Source organism: Neoarius graeffei, chromosome 18 (genome assembly GCF_027579695.1).
Source record: "Neoarius graeffei isolate fNeoGra1 chromosome 18, fNeoGra1.pri, whole genome shotgun sequence".
In the NCBI taxonomy this organism is placed as follows: Eukaryota; Metazoa; Chordata; class Actinopteri; order Siluriformes; family Ariidae; genus Neoarius; species Neoarius graeffei.
Window position 1 is genome coordinate 5,762,156 of NC_083586.1, and position 11,794 is coordinate 5,773,949.

Below are 11,794 nucleotides of genomic sequence, written 5' to 3' on the forward strand. Positions count from 1 at the left end.
ACTTTGCACAGCTACAACCCTAAAAATTATCACTTTGCGCAGCTATAACCCTAACACGAATCACTTTGGGCAGCTGTAAGGACATTAGACACTGGATGCTGGAAAATAAATTTACCATCGGAATTTTTCTCAACTTATCTAAAGCTTTTAATACTGTAGATCACACTATACTACTCAATAAACTAAACTCCTATGGTTTTAAAGGTTTTGCCAGTGGTTAAAAGATTATCTGTCAGATAGAAAGCAATTTGTTTTTAGTAATAGTTTTGTCTCATCCCATAAAACTGTACCATGTGGAGTCCCTCAAGGATCCATCCTTGGTCCTCTTTTGTTCTTGATTTATGTGAATGACCTCGCTTTGGTATCAGACAAACTCTTTACATTACTATTTGCAGATGATACTAATCTATTCATGTCTCATAAAAATTTTGATACACTTATAATAATGATAAATGATGAACTAGGCAAGCTAAATCATTGGTTCAAGGCAAATAAGTTGTCCATTAATATAGATAAAACAAATTTCATAATCTTTACAGGAAGAAATAAGAAATACAGTATAGAAATGGCTAAGATATTCATAGATGAATAACCCATTAAACAGGTAATTAATACACGTTTTCTTGGAGTCATAATAGATGAAAAACTCACATGGAAGTTTCATATTGATCATATTTGCAAACAGATTTACAAGAATATTGGAATCATAAGAAAAGTTGCAAGTTGCCTTTCACGTAAAATATTTATGACTTTGTATTACAGCTTGATATACCCCTATTTAACATATTGCGATATTATCTAGGCAAATACATATTATACTACTTCCATCGAACCACTGTACCAGTTACAAAAGTGCTTTGTGAGAATTGCATCAAATGTCCCTTTCTTACCAAACTCAGTGACTCTATTTTACGATCTGAAAGTCTTGACAGTATATAACATAAACAAACTTCAAACAGCCATTTTCGTTCATAAAGTAATCCATAAAAGTTCTTATTTACCAGAACATTACAAGGATTTATTCAAATTCAATTTAGATATCCATAGTCATAGTACCAGACAGCCAGGGGCGCCGCTAGGGGGGGAAAAGTTAGGACGATTCTAAGGGCCTGGCACTGACAGGGGGGCCTGTGAGGGATATTAATATTATTTTAATAGTATTGCCTTGTGTAAGTTTTTGAAATAAAATATTTCATTTCATCTGTTAAAATATGCAAATTATACATGGTTATGATTTGCTATAACATTTTTCTTGAATTATTTATGATATTGTCATTTCACCCCTCCACCCTTTTTACTAATGGTACAGTCTGATTCTGGGAGCGGGACACGTGAAATATGTAGCTCCGTGCATGCGCAGAGCCGCTATTAGCGCAGCTTAGAGCAGCTGTCAGTTTTTCTATGTGCGCAACAGAGGTGTACATTCTAGAAGTTGCTAAGCAGGAGCAGGTGTGATAAATTATGAAGTCCGGATATCACACTGTGTGCGAAAAAAAATCACCTTTTTTCATAGGTATCTTTATTGTATAATTAAGTCTAGATGTTTTGCCATTGTTCATGTGTGGATTTGTTGATATTGGTAAGTATTTAACTTTAATACAGGGGTGCTTGAAAGTTTGTGAACCCTTTAGAATTTTCTATATTTCTGCATAAATATGACCTAAAACATCATCAGATTTTCACACAAGTCCTAAAAGTAGATAAAGAGAACCCAGTTAAACAAATGAGACAAGAATATTATACTTGGTCATTTATTTATTGAGGAAAATGATCCAATATTACACATCTGTGAGTGGCAAAAGTATGTGAACCTTTGCTTTCAGTATCTGGTGTGACCCCCTTGTGCAGCAATAACTGTAACTAAACGTTTCCGGTAACTGTTGATCAGTTCTGCACACCGGCTTGGAGGAATTTTAGCCCATTCCTCCATACAGAACAGCTTCAACTCTGGGATGTTGGTGGGTTTCCTTACGCTTCAGGTCCTTCCACAACATTTCCATTGGATTAAGATCAGGACTTTGACTTGGCCATTCCAAAACATTAACTTTATTCTTCTTTAATCATTCTTTGGTAGAACAACTTGTGTGCTTAGGGTCATTGTCCTGCTGCATGACCCACCTTCTCTTGAGATTCAGTTCATGGACAGATGTCCTGACATTTTCCTTCAGAATTCACTGGTATAATTCAGAATTCATTGTTCCATCAATGACGGCAAGCCGTCCTGGCCCAGATGCAGCAAAACAGGCCCAAACCATGATACTACCACCACCATGTTTCACAGATGGGATAAGGTTCTTATGCTGGAATGCAGTGTTTTCCTTTCTCCAAACATAACGCTTCTCATTTAAACTAAAAAGTTCTATTTTGGTCTCATCCATCCACAAAACATTTTTCCAATAGCCTTCTGGCTTGTCCATGTGATCTTTAGCAAACTGCAGATGAGCAGAAATGTTCTTTTGGAGAGCAGTGGCTTTCTCCTTGCAACTCTGCCATGCACACCATTGTTGTTCAGTGTTCTCCTGATGGTGGACTCATGAACATTAACATTAGCCAATGTGAGAGAGGCCTTCAGTTGCTTTGAAGTTACCCTTGGGTCCTTTGTGACCTCATCGACTATTACATGCCTCGCTCTTGGAGTGATCTTTGTTGGTCGACCACTCCTGGGGAGGGTAACAATGGTCTTGAATGTCCTCCATTTGTACCCAATCTGTCTGACTGTGGATTGGTGGAGTCCAAACTCTTTAGAGATGGTTTTGTAACCTTTTCCAGTCTGATGAGCATCAACAACGCTTTTTCTGAGGTCCTCAGAAATCTCCTTTGTTCATGCCATGATACACAAACATGTGTTGTGAATATCAGACTTTGATAGATCCCTGTTCTTTAAATAAAACAGGGTGCCCACTCACACCTGATTGTCATCCCATTGATTGAAAACACCTGACTCTAATTTCACCTTCAAATTAACTGCTAATCCTAGAGGTTCACATACTTTTGCCACTCACAGATATGTAATATTGGATCATTTTCCTCAATAAATAAATGACCAAGTATAATATTTTTGTCTCATTTGTTTAACTGGGTTCTCTTTATCTACTTTTAGGACTTGTGTGAAAAACTGATGATGTTTTAGATTATATTTATGCAGAAATATAGAAAATTCTAAAGGGTTCACAAACTTTCAAGCACCACTGTATTTTGCACATTAGCTGTGGTCATAGATATCATTGCTATTGTTCATGTGTGGATTTATTGATACTGTTGCTAAGTATTTAACTTGAATATTTGAACATTTGCTGTGTTTTCTAATAAATGTGTGATGCCTAAAAGAAACCAAAAACACTTAGTGGATTTCTTGCAGTGCACTCTGTAATTGTATCAAAAAACTAGTGTAGTTATTCATCAAGGCATACATTTGATCACATACAATAAGTCAATAAATGGAGGAAACAAAGAAATAAATTTTGTAATCCTGATTATTGATGATGTTTGCTGGAGAGCTCTGGAGTATCCATAATGTGCATACAGAATGTTATAAATCCATACTGATACAGTGATGCATGCAATTTCTCTCAATACAAACATTTGGATTGAATGAACTCCATAGGCTACTGAGTGGCCTAATAATAGTTGCTCATAAAAGAAAAAATATATCTTCCATATATATCATGGAATTTTCATTTTAAGGCAACAGTCTATTCAGTCTAATTCTGACAGTTCTGCATTTAAAATGTTCATATACCAAATAATTGTATCACCTAAACTTGATAGGTAGCTGATCACATGAATAGTAAAGTAGAAGTGCCAGCCAAAAACAGACTTCAAATTCAGTTGCTTGAGCTTGAAAATTTTACCAGGGGGGCCCTAAATTGTAATCTTTCATAGGGCCCAAGATTTCTAGCGGCACCCCTACAGACAGCAAAACAATTTAAGGCCAATAATGACAAAACGTAATCTAAGGCAATTCACAATAATGTTTAGAGGCCCCTCCATATGGAACAGTTTAAGTCAATCCCTAAGAAATTGTTTGTCCCTACCCACTTTCAAAAAATATATAAAAAATGACTTCATAGACGGGCGGCACAGTGGTGTAGTGGTTAGCACTGTCGCCTCACAGCAAGAAGGTCCTGGGTTTGAGCCCCGGGGCCGGCGAGGGCCTTTCTGTGTGGAGTTTGCATGTTCTCCCCGTGTCCGCGTGGGTTTGCTCCGGTTTCCCCCACAGTCCAAAGACATGCAGGTTAGGTTAACTGGTGACTCTAAATTGACCGTAGGTGTGAATGTGAGTGTGAATGGTTGTCTGTGTCTATTGCCGCTTTTCCACTACAAACGTGGCTGAGCCGTGCCGTGCTGAGTTGGGCTGAGTCGAGCTGAGCGGGGCTGTTGGAGTTGCATTTCGACTACAACCGCGCTGAACCGTGCTGGCTGGAAGTGGGTGGACACATTGGGTGGAGTTAGCGAAAGTGGGTGGACGTCACGTGATGTCGTTAAGCAGCGCAAACAGTGACATCAGTGACAGTGGCGGAACAAGTCAGAGCCGGGCCGGGGGCGGGGCAAATGACCGGGCCCTTTATTAAAGCTTATCATAACATCATTTTAGGCTACAAAATGTCCGCAACTGCGGTGTTTACCAATTTCAACACTACCGGGTGCAACTATGTTATTTAGTACATCAAGTCCTTCAAACGAACATGTAACTCAGAAACAAAAAACATTAGGATACTGTACATGGCTCATAATAAAACATCAATAGCCTATACTGCGCACATTATTTGAAGGGCATACGAATGAGCGCTCAGAGGTTGCAACGGTGACAGGAAGAGTCAGAAATAAAAGGAGGGCGGTGCAAACCTCACTGAATGCACTGTGTTTACCAATTTCAACACTACGGGGTGCAACTATGTTATTTTGTACATTAAGTCCTTCAAACGAACGTAACTCAGAAACAAAAAAACATTAGGTGACATACTGTACATGGCTCATAATCAGTGATGGGAATAACGGCGTTAGAATAAACGGCGTTACTAACGGCGTTACTTTTTTTAGTAACGAGTAATCTAACTAATTACTTTTTACATCGTTATAACGCCATTCCCGTTACTTACAATAAAATACTATGCGTTACTTTATTAAAGCTGTTCTCATCTGGCACGCTGCTCGCTCAGCCTTTCTTTCCTCTGCTTTAGTGTGGGGCGGGGAGACGCGAGACAACGGCACAGTAAGCCAATCAGAGTAGATTTGGACAACATATGTCGGTAGGCCACGCCTACTGCACTACTGCGCACGCTTTCAATCGGAAGACCCAGCGATGGCGAGTGGTCAGCCCAACACTGCGCTTTCACACTGGAAATACAGCCATTACTTTTCATTACTTGAAATAAAAGGCAAGTGTTTACGTGCAATGCACATTATGTCGAGGAACAAAGCGTTTGTCCTCGTCAGTGGCCAGTAATTAGTAACATAATTTTAATAACTGCAAAAATATATTACATTTGATAGATGTCTTATCTCACATTGTCCCACAAAAATATTAATATAGTGTAGATAATGTTACTAACTGGTTCTGTTAAGTGTCCATTTCAGTCATTAAACACATTTAACATTCACTTTTATTATGATTACACTAAATGAATTTGATTTTTTTTTTGGGGGGGGGGAACAAAATGTAACGGAATAATTACTTTCCCTGGTAATTAGTTACTTTTATGACAAAGTAACTCCGTTACTAACTCAGTTACTTTTTGGGAAAAGTAACTAGTAACTATAACTAATTACTTTTTGAAAGTAACGTGCCCAACACTGGTCATAATAAAACATCAATAGCCTACTGCGCGCATTATTTGAAGGGCATACGACGAGCCTTGCGCTCCGCGAACTCGTCCACGATGCTCTGTATGTCACTGATTCAGTGATCTTTTAAGCGGTAGTCTCACGACCCGAATAGTAAACAATAAACATGGAGGACATGGAGTCGTTAGTGTTGCTGGTCTTGGTGCTGTGGCTTGTTGTCACCGACAACGCGGACAGATACTGGCAAGAGCGTATAGATGAGGCGAGGCGCATAAGGCTTCAGAAATTCTCGTAATTCGTAATTCTTCTTCTTCCGGGTTTGCGGTGTTTACAGATCCCAGCGTGCTCGCGGGGCGTGTGTGGGCATGTGAGGACACTCCTCCTCACCAATCAGTGCACAGGGGAGTGTCTCCTCACGCCCCCAACCTCACTCGGCACGGTTTGGCTCGCTTCAGCCCCACTCCAAAACGGTGCGAGTTTTAGGGGCTAAGCAGGGCTGAAACGAGCTGAGTCGTGCTGGTTTTTGGTAGTCGAAACGCGAGCCGTGTCGGGCTGAAGTGAGCTGAAGCGAGCTGAAGTGAGCTGAAAAAGGGTAGTGGAAAAGGGCCATAAGTGTCAGCCCTGTGATGACCTGGCGACTTGTCCAGGGTGTACCCCGACTTTCGCCCGTAGTCAGCTGGGATAGGCTCCAGCTTGCCTGCGACCCTGTAGAAGGATAAAGCGGCTAGAGATAATGAGATGAATGAGACTTCATAGACAAGCCAACTACTTCCTCCTGATTTGTTTGTTTTTCTTGTTTTTTATGTTTACTTATATACATAAAGATTTGGTATTTACTTTTTTTTAACTTTTTCTACTATGTACTTATGATTTATTACTTATTAGTTTAAATTGTGTATTTGGTTTTCTTTAACTTCTGTTTAATTTGATATGTTATTTGATTGTATTATCTCATAAGTTAGTTAGTTCGTTAGTTTTTCCTTATTTTCTTGTATTTCGATAATGATTTGCTTTTATCTTTTGTTTGATCTTATTTATTTATGTATGTATGTTATAATCACAGAAATTGTTATGACCATACAGTAATTAATCATAGTATAGGGGAAAACCCTTGAAAAACCTTGGAGGTTTCTGGTCTTCCCCTGCATGTTCTTTTTTCTCTGTTTTAACAAAATGACTTGTTTATTTTATGTGCAAATAAACAATAAACAATGCTTATTAATTTCCTTCTGCTTAACTCTGACAAGACTGAAGTACTTGTACTCGGACCACATGCAGCTAGAAGTACACTGTAAAAAATTTACTGTAAATTTTACAGGAAATTCCTGGCTAATAGTTGCCGCAAATTTACTGTAAATAGGATACAGGACTATTACCGTAGAATAAACACAACAAGGTACTGTACTTAAGACAACACACTACTGTAATATATTACAATATCTTCATGTAAATTTCCAGGGTTTTCCTGTAAATTTACAGGATAGAATACTGTAAATTTACAGGAAATCCCTGGAAATTTACATGAAGATATTGTAATATTACAGTAGTGTGTTGTCTTAAGTACAGTACCTTGTTGTGTTTATTCTACGGTAATAGTCCTGTATCCTATTTACAGTAAATTTGCGGCAACTATTAGCCAGGAATTTCCTGTAAAATTTACAGTAAATTTTTTACAGTGTTGGATAAATTCTTTCATCCTTCTGAAAAGAAACACAAAAAAGTAGTATATGTTATCCACTTTTTTATTTAAAATACAGCAACTGTCTACAACAGTTAATGCAATCAGTAACAATAAATGAAACAAAAGCTCACGGGGGCTGCTGAATTCATACATGGCTGCCCTATAACAAGTAACATTGACAAGTAACAGTCTCTTCATGCATCATATTTAAAAGAAAGACAAAATAAAACCAAATGAAGACCCTGTGGAGTTATTTTTTAAATGTATAACAGACTTTACAGAAAGCATAGACATTGATGGTGGTAGTAAATATTCATAAAAAGAAAACAGAAAATAAAAAAAAAATGAATAGCCAGCATAAATTCTGGAAATGAACTACAACCCCAAAACAGAAAAAGTTGTGACAGATGGGAAATTGTGAATAGCTACCACCACTCTGATGTAGCCACCACCACTCAACACAAATAGGAGGTCTCACACACACACACACACACACACACAGTAAAATAAGTTTGTAGTGTTTATGTTACAGTTTTTCACGATTGTTTACACACAATTCTGGGTACTTGTAGCACAATGATGACAACATGTCACTCATGCACCAACTCCCTTAACCAATTCAGCTAAACTACAAACACAATTTCTGCTTCACACTCAAATTGCAGTTCTTTAACACACTTTTTTCAAAACACTACACACAATTCTCTGCATTTGGCACAATTTTCATGAAGAAAATGACTTGTTTTCATCAAGAACACACTGACATTCAAAATTCTAAATTCCATTACCATTCGATGTATAGACCCTTTTCAGTCACGTGACCTTCGTAAACGCGACCGCCATTTTGGACAGGTAGTGGACTTCAGCTCGAATCGGTTTGAATGCGAGGAAGGCGACAAACATAAAAGAAAAAGGAGCAAGATGCAGAAAACTGTATTTACTAGTTTACTGTAATTATGATCTGGCAGCTACTTACACCGGATCCAGTGTAAATAGCTGCTGCGAGCTAGCTGCCGGAGCCGCCGGCCGCGAGCTAGCTGCCGGAGCCGCGGGCTAGCGCGCGCTTCCCGGCCGGACCCGCGGGCTAGCGCGCGCGCTTCCCGGCCGGAGCCGCGGGCTAGCGCGCGCGCTTCCCGGCCGGAGCCGCGGGCTAGCGCGCGCGTTTCACTGCTGGAGCCGTGGGCTAGCGCTCGCGCTTCCTGGCCGGAGCCGCGGGCTAGAGCGCGCTCTCCCTCCCCGGCCGGAGCCGCGGGCTAGAGCGCGCTCTCCCTCCCCGGCCGGAGCCGCGAGCTAGCGTGCGCGCTCTCCCTCCCCGGCCGGCTGCGAGCTAGCGCGCGCGCGCTCTGGAACCTCGGACGTTGGCTCCGGCAGCTATTTACACTGGATCCGGTGTAAATAGCTGCCAGATCATAATTACAGTAAACTAGAATGGAATGTTAACAGCAATGTAATGCCTTTTCTGGCTAATTTTATTCGTCTTACCTCCAACAAAGTGGTCACTACACAAGCGTTGGTATGCCGCTATCCATCTTCTCCGTCGGTCAGCATCTACCGGAATCCGATAAAATGATAACCCTTGCCTTGTTTGTTGATGGTTACTACATCCAGGTGCGCAACAATATAGTGGTATGATGGAAGTCTTGCTGAAAATAAACACTTTCTTTGCTGCCGTTCCTCAATGTTGGCTGTGGTAAACTACTGGTAGTACACGTCCAAAATGGCGGCCGCGTTTGTCCATACTTCATCACTGGGATGAACACTTGTCACAACTGTTAACTAGAAAAAATCAGAGCTTTTTAACAAGGGAAAACATTACATGTGATATTGAACAGATGAGAAGATGCAGCACATTGTGTTACTATAAAGGCTACAGTACATTCTTCTGTTTTTTGAATGTAGATCAGGTGCATTTTTGTGCACATTGTGCATTTTGTGCACCATAAAACTTCACTACAGTTTTTTCGCAATTGCCAACACATTTTCTGGAAGCATGTCTCACATTGTCTCACATGTCTCAGAGCTCAACACACAAATCCCAAAACTCACACATAGTGTCAGGAATATACGTAAAATTAATTTTTGCCACCCTGTCTGTGCGCTATGAGCATTACAGTTTTTCTCAACTGCTAACACACATTTTCTGAAAACATGTCTCACATTCTCAAAACTCTACACACAAATCCAACAAACTCACACACAATGGGCAAAACACCTCACTTCTCCTGCAAAATGACACTCTTCACTCAAAACATTTAACTTTAAAAAACGCTATTTTTGTTAGGGTTTTGCTGGGATTCGAACCTGGTTCGTTGGTGTGATAATCCAGCAAACCCCCACTAGGCCACCAGGGGGATGACTCAAATGCAGAGGCGTGAGGCGGAAGTAGAAAAAGAATCAAAAGGTTTATTTAAACTATATACACTATATACAGGGCAAAACAAAAGACAAAAAAAAAACCAAAGAGTATTATCCAAAAGAAAAGCAAAGTGCAAAAATTCAAAAGCTAAGAAGATCAAAAAACACAGTACAAAGGAAACTGGAGATAAACATAACAGCACAAAGACTCCGTGACAAGAGGACTGAACTCAGGGGTATAAATAGACAAACTAATTAAGGACACAGGTGAAGATAATTAGGCAATTAACACAAACACAAAACACAGGAACAGTGGCGGCCTCTAGAGGCCAAAATAAACATGACATGAAAAGGAAATAACAGCGGCCTCTAGAGGCCAAAACAGTCCTAGTCCTAACAGGACCCCCCCCTCTAGGAGCGTCTCCTGACGTTCCCAGGGCGATCCGGATGGGCCGAATGGAAGTCCCGACATAGTTCTTTATCAAGGACATCCCGAGCAGGAACCCAGCAGCGCTCCTCAGGACCATAGCCCTCCCAGTCCACCAGATATTGCAACCCGCCGCGGACCCGGCGGGAGTCAAGCAGGCGATTCACAGTGAACACAGTCTGCCCCTGGAAGATGCGGGGGGGTGGGGGGTTCCTAGGGGCAGGGGCATACGTAGACGTCAGTACGGGCCGTAACAGGGAAACATGGAAAGTGGGGTTGATCCTCAGAGTCCGGGGCAACTGGAGCCGGTAGGAGACAGGGTTCACCCTGCGCACCACCTTGAAGGGGCCAATGTAGCGAGGAGCAAGCTTGCGGTTCTCCACCCGCAGTGGAAGGTCCTTAGTGGACAGCCAAACACGCTGCCCAGGGCGGAAAGCGTGTGCAGGTCTTCTATGGCGGTTGGCCTGAGTCTGGTTGGTTCTGGAGGTCTGTATGAGGGTCTTCCTGACCTTGCTCCAGGTCTTGCGACACCGTCTCACATATTGGTTGACCGAGGGCACCCCCGCGTCCTCCTCCTGGTCCGGGAACAGAGGTGGCTGGAACCCGAATTGGCACTGGAATGGCGACAGCTTGGTGGCCGATGACTGCAGGGTGTTGTGGGCGTACTCCGCCCATGGCAGCCAGGTGCTCCACGATGTCGGGTTATCCATAGCCAGGCCTCGCAGGGTGGTTTCCAGGTCCTGGTTGAGCCTCTCCGTCTGACCATTGGACTGTGGGTGAAACCCAGAGGAGAGGCTGGCAGTGGCTCCGATGACCTTGCAGAACCCGTGCCACACTCGGGAGGAGAACTGGGGCCCTCGGTCTGAGACGATGTCCTGTGGAAGACCAAAGACTCGGAAGACATGATTAAACAAAAGTTTCGCAGTTTCAAGAGCAGAGGGGAGTTTGCACAGTGGTATGAAGCGGCAGGCCTTGGAGAATCTGTCAACTAAGACCAAAATGACCGTGTTACCTTGTGACTCAGGGAGACCCGTGATAAAGTCGACTGCCACGTGGGACCAGGGACGCCGGGGAATGGTCAGAGGATGCAGGAGACCCTGGGGACGCTGTCGTGGGTTCTTGGTTCTGGTGCAAACCTCACAGGACAGGACAAATGACCTTACTTCCTTCTCCATGTTAGGCCACCAGAAGCGTCTTTTCAGGAAGTCCAGGGTCCTCCGAGCTCCCGGGTGGGCGGTGAGAGGGGAAGAGTGACCCCACTGGAGAACCTTGGCCCGGGCTTGATGTGGGACGTACAAGAGGCCTGGTGGCCCCGTCCCAGGACCGGGGTCCTGGCGTTGGGCTCGTCGGACAGCCTCCTCAATACCCCAGCGAACAGGGGCCACAATCCGGGACACAGGGATAATAGGCCCGACTTCATTCTCCCTGTTAATGGCAGAGAACAGTCTGGACAGTGCGTCAGGTTTGGTGTTCTTGGAGCCGGGGCGGTATGAGAGGGTGAAGTCAAACCGACTGAAAAACAGGGCCCACCTAGCCTGTCGAGGGTT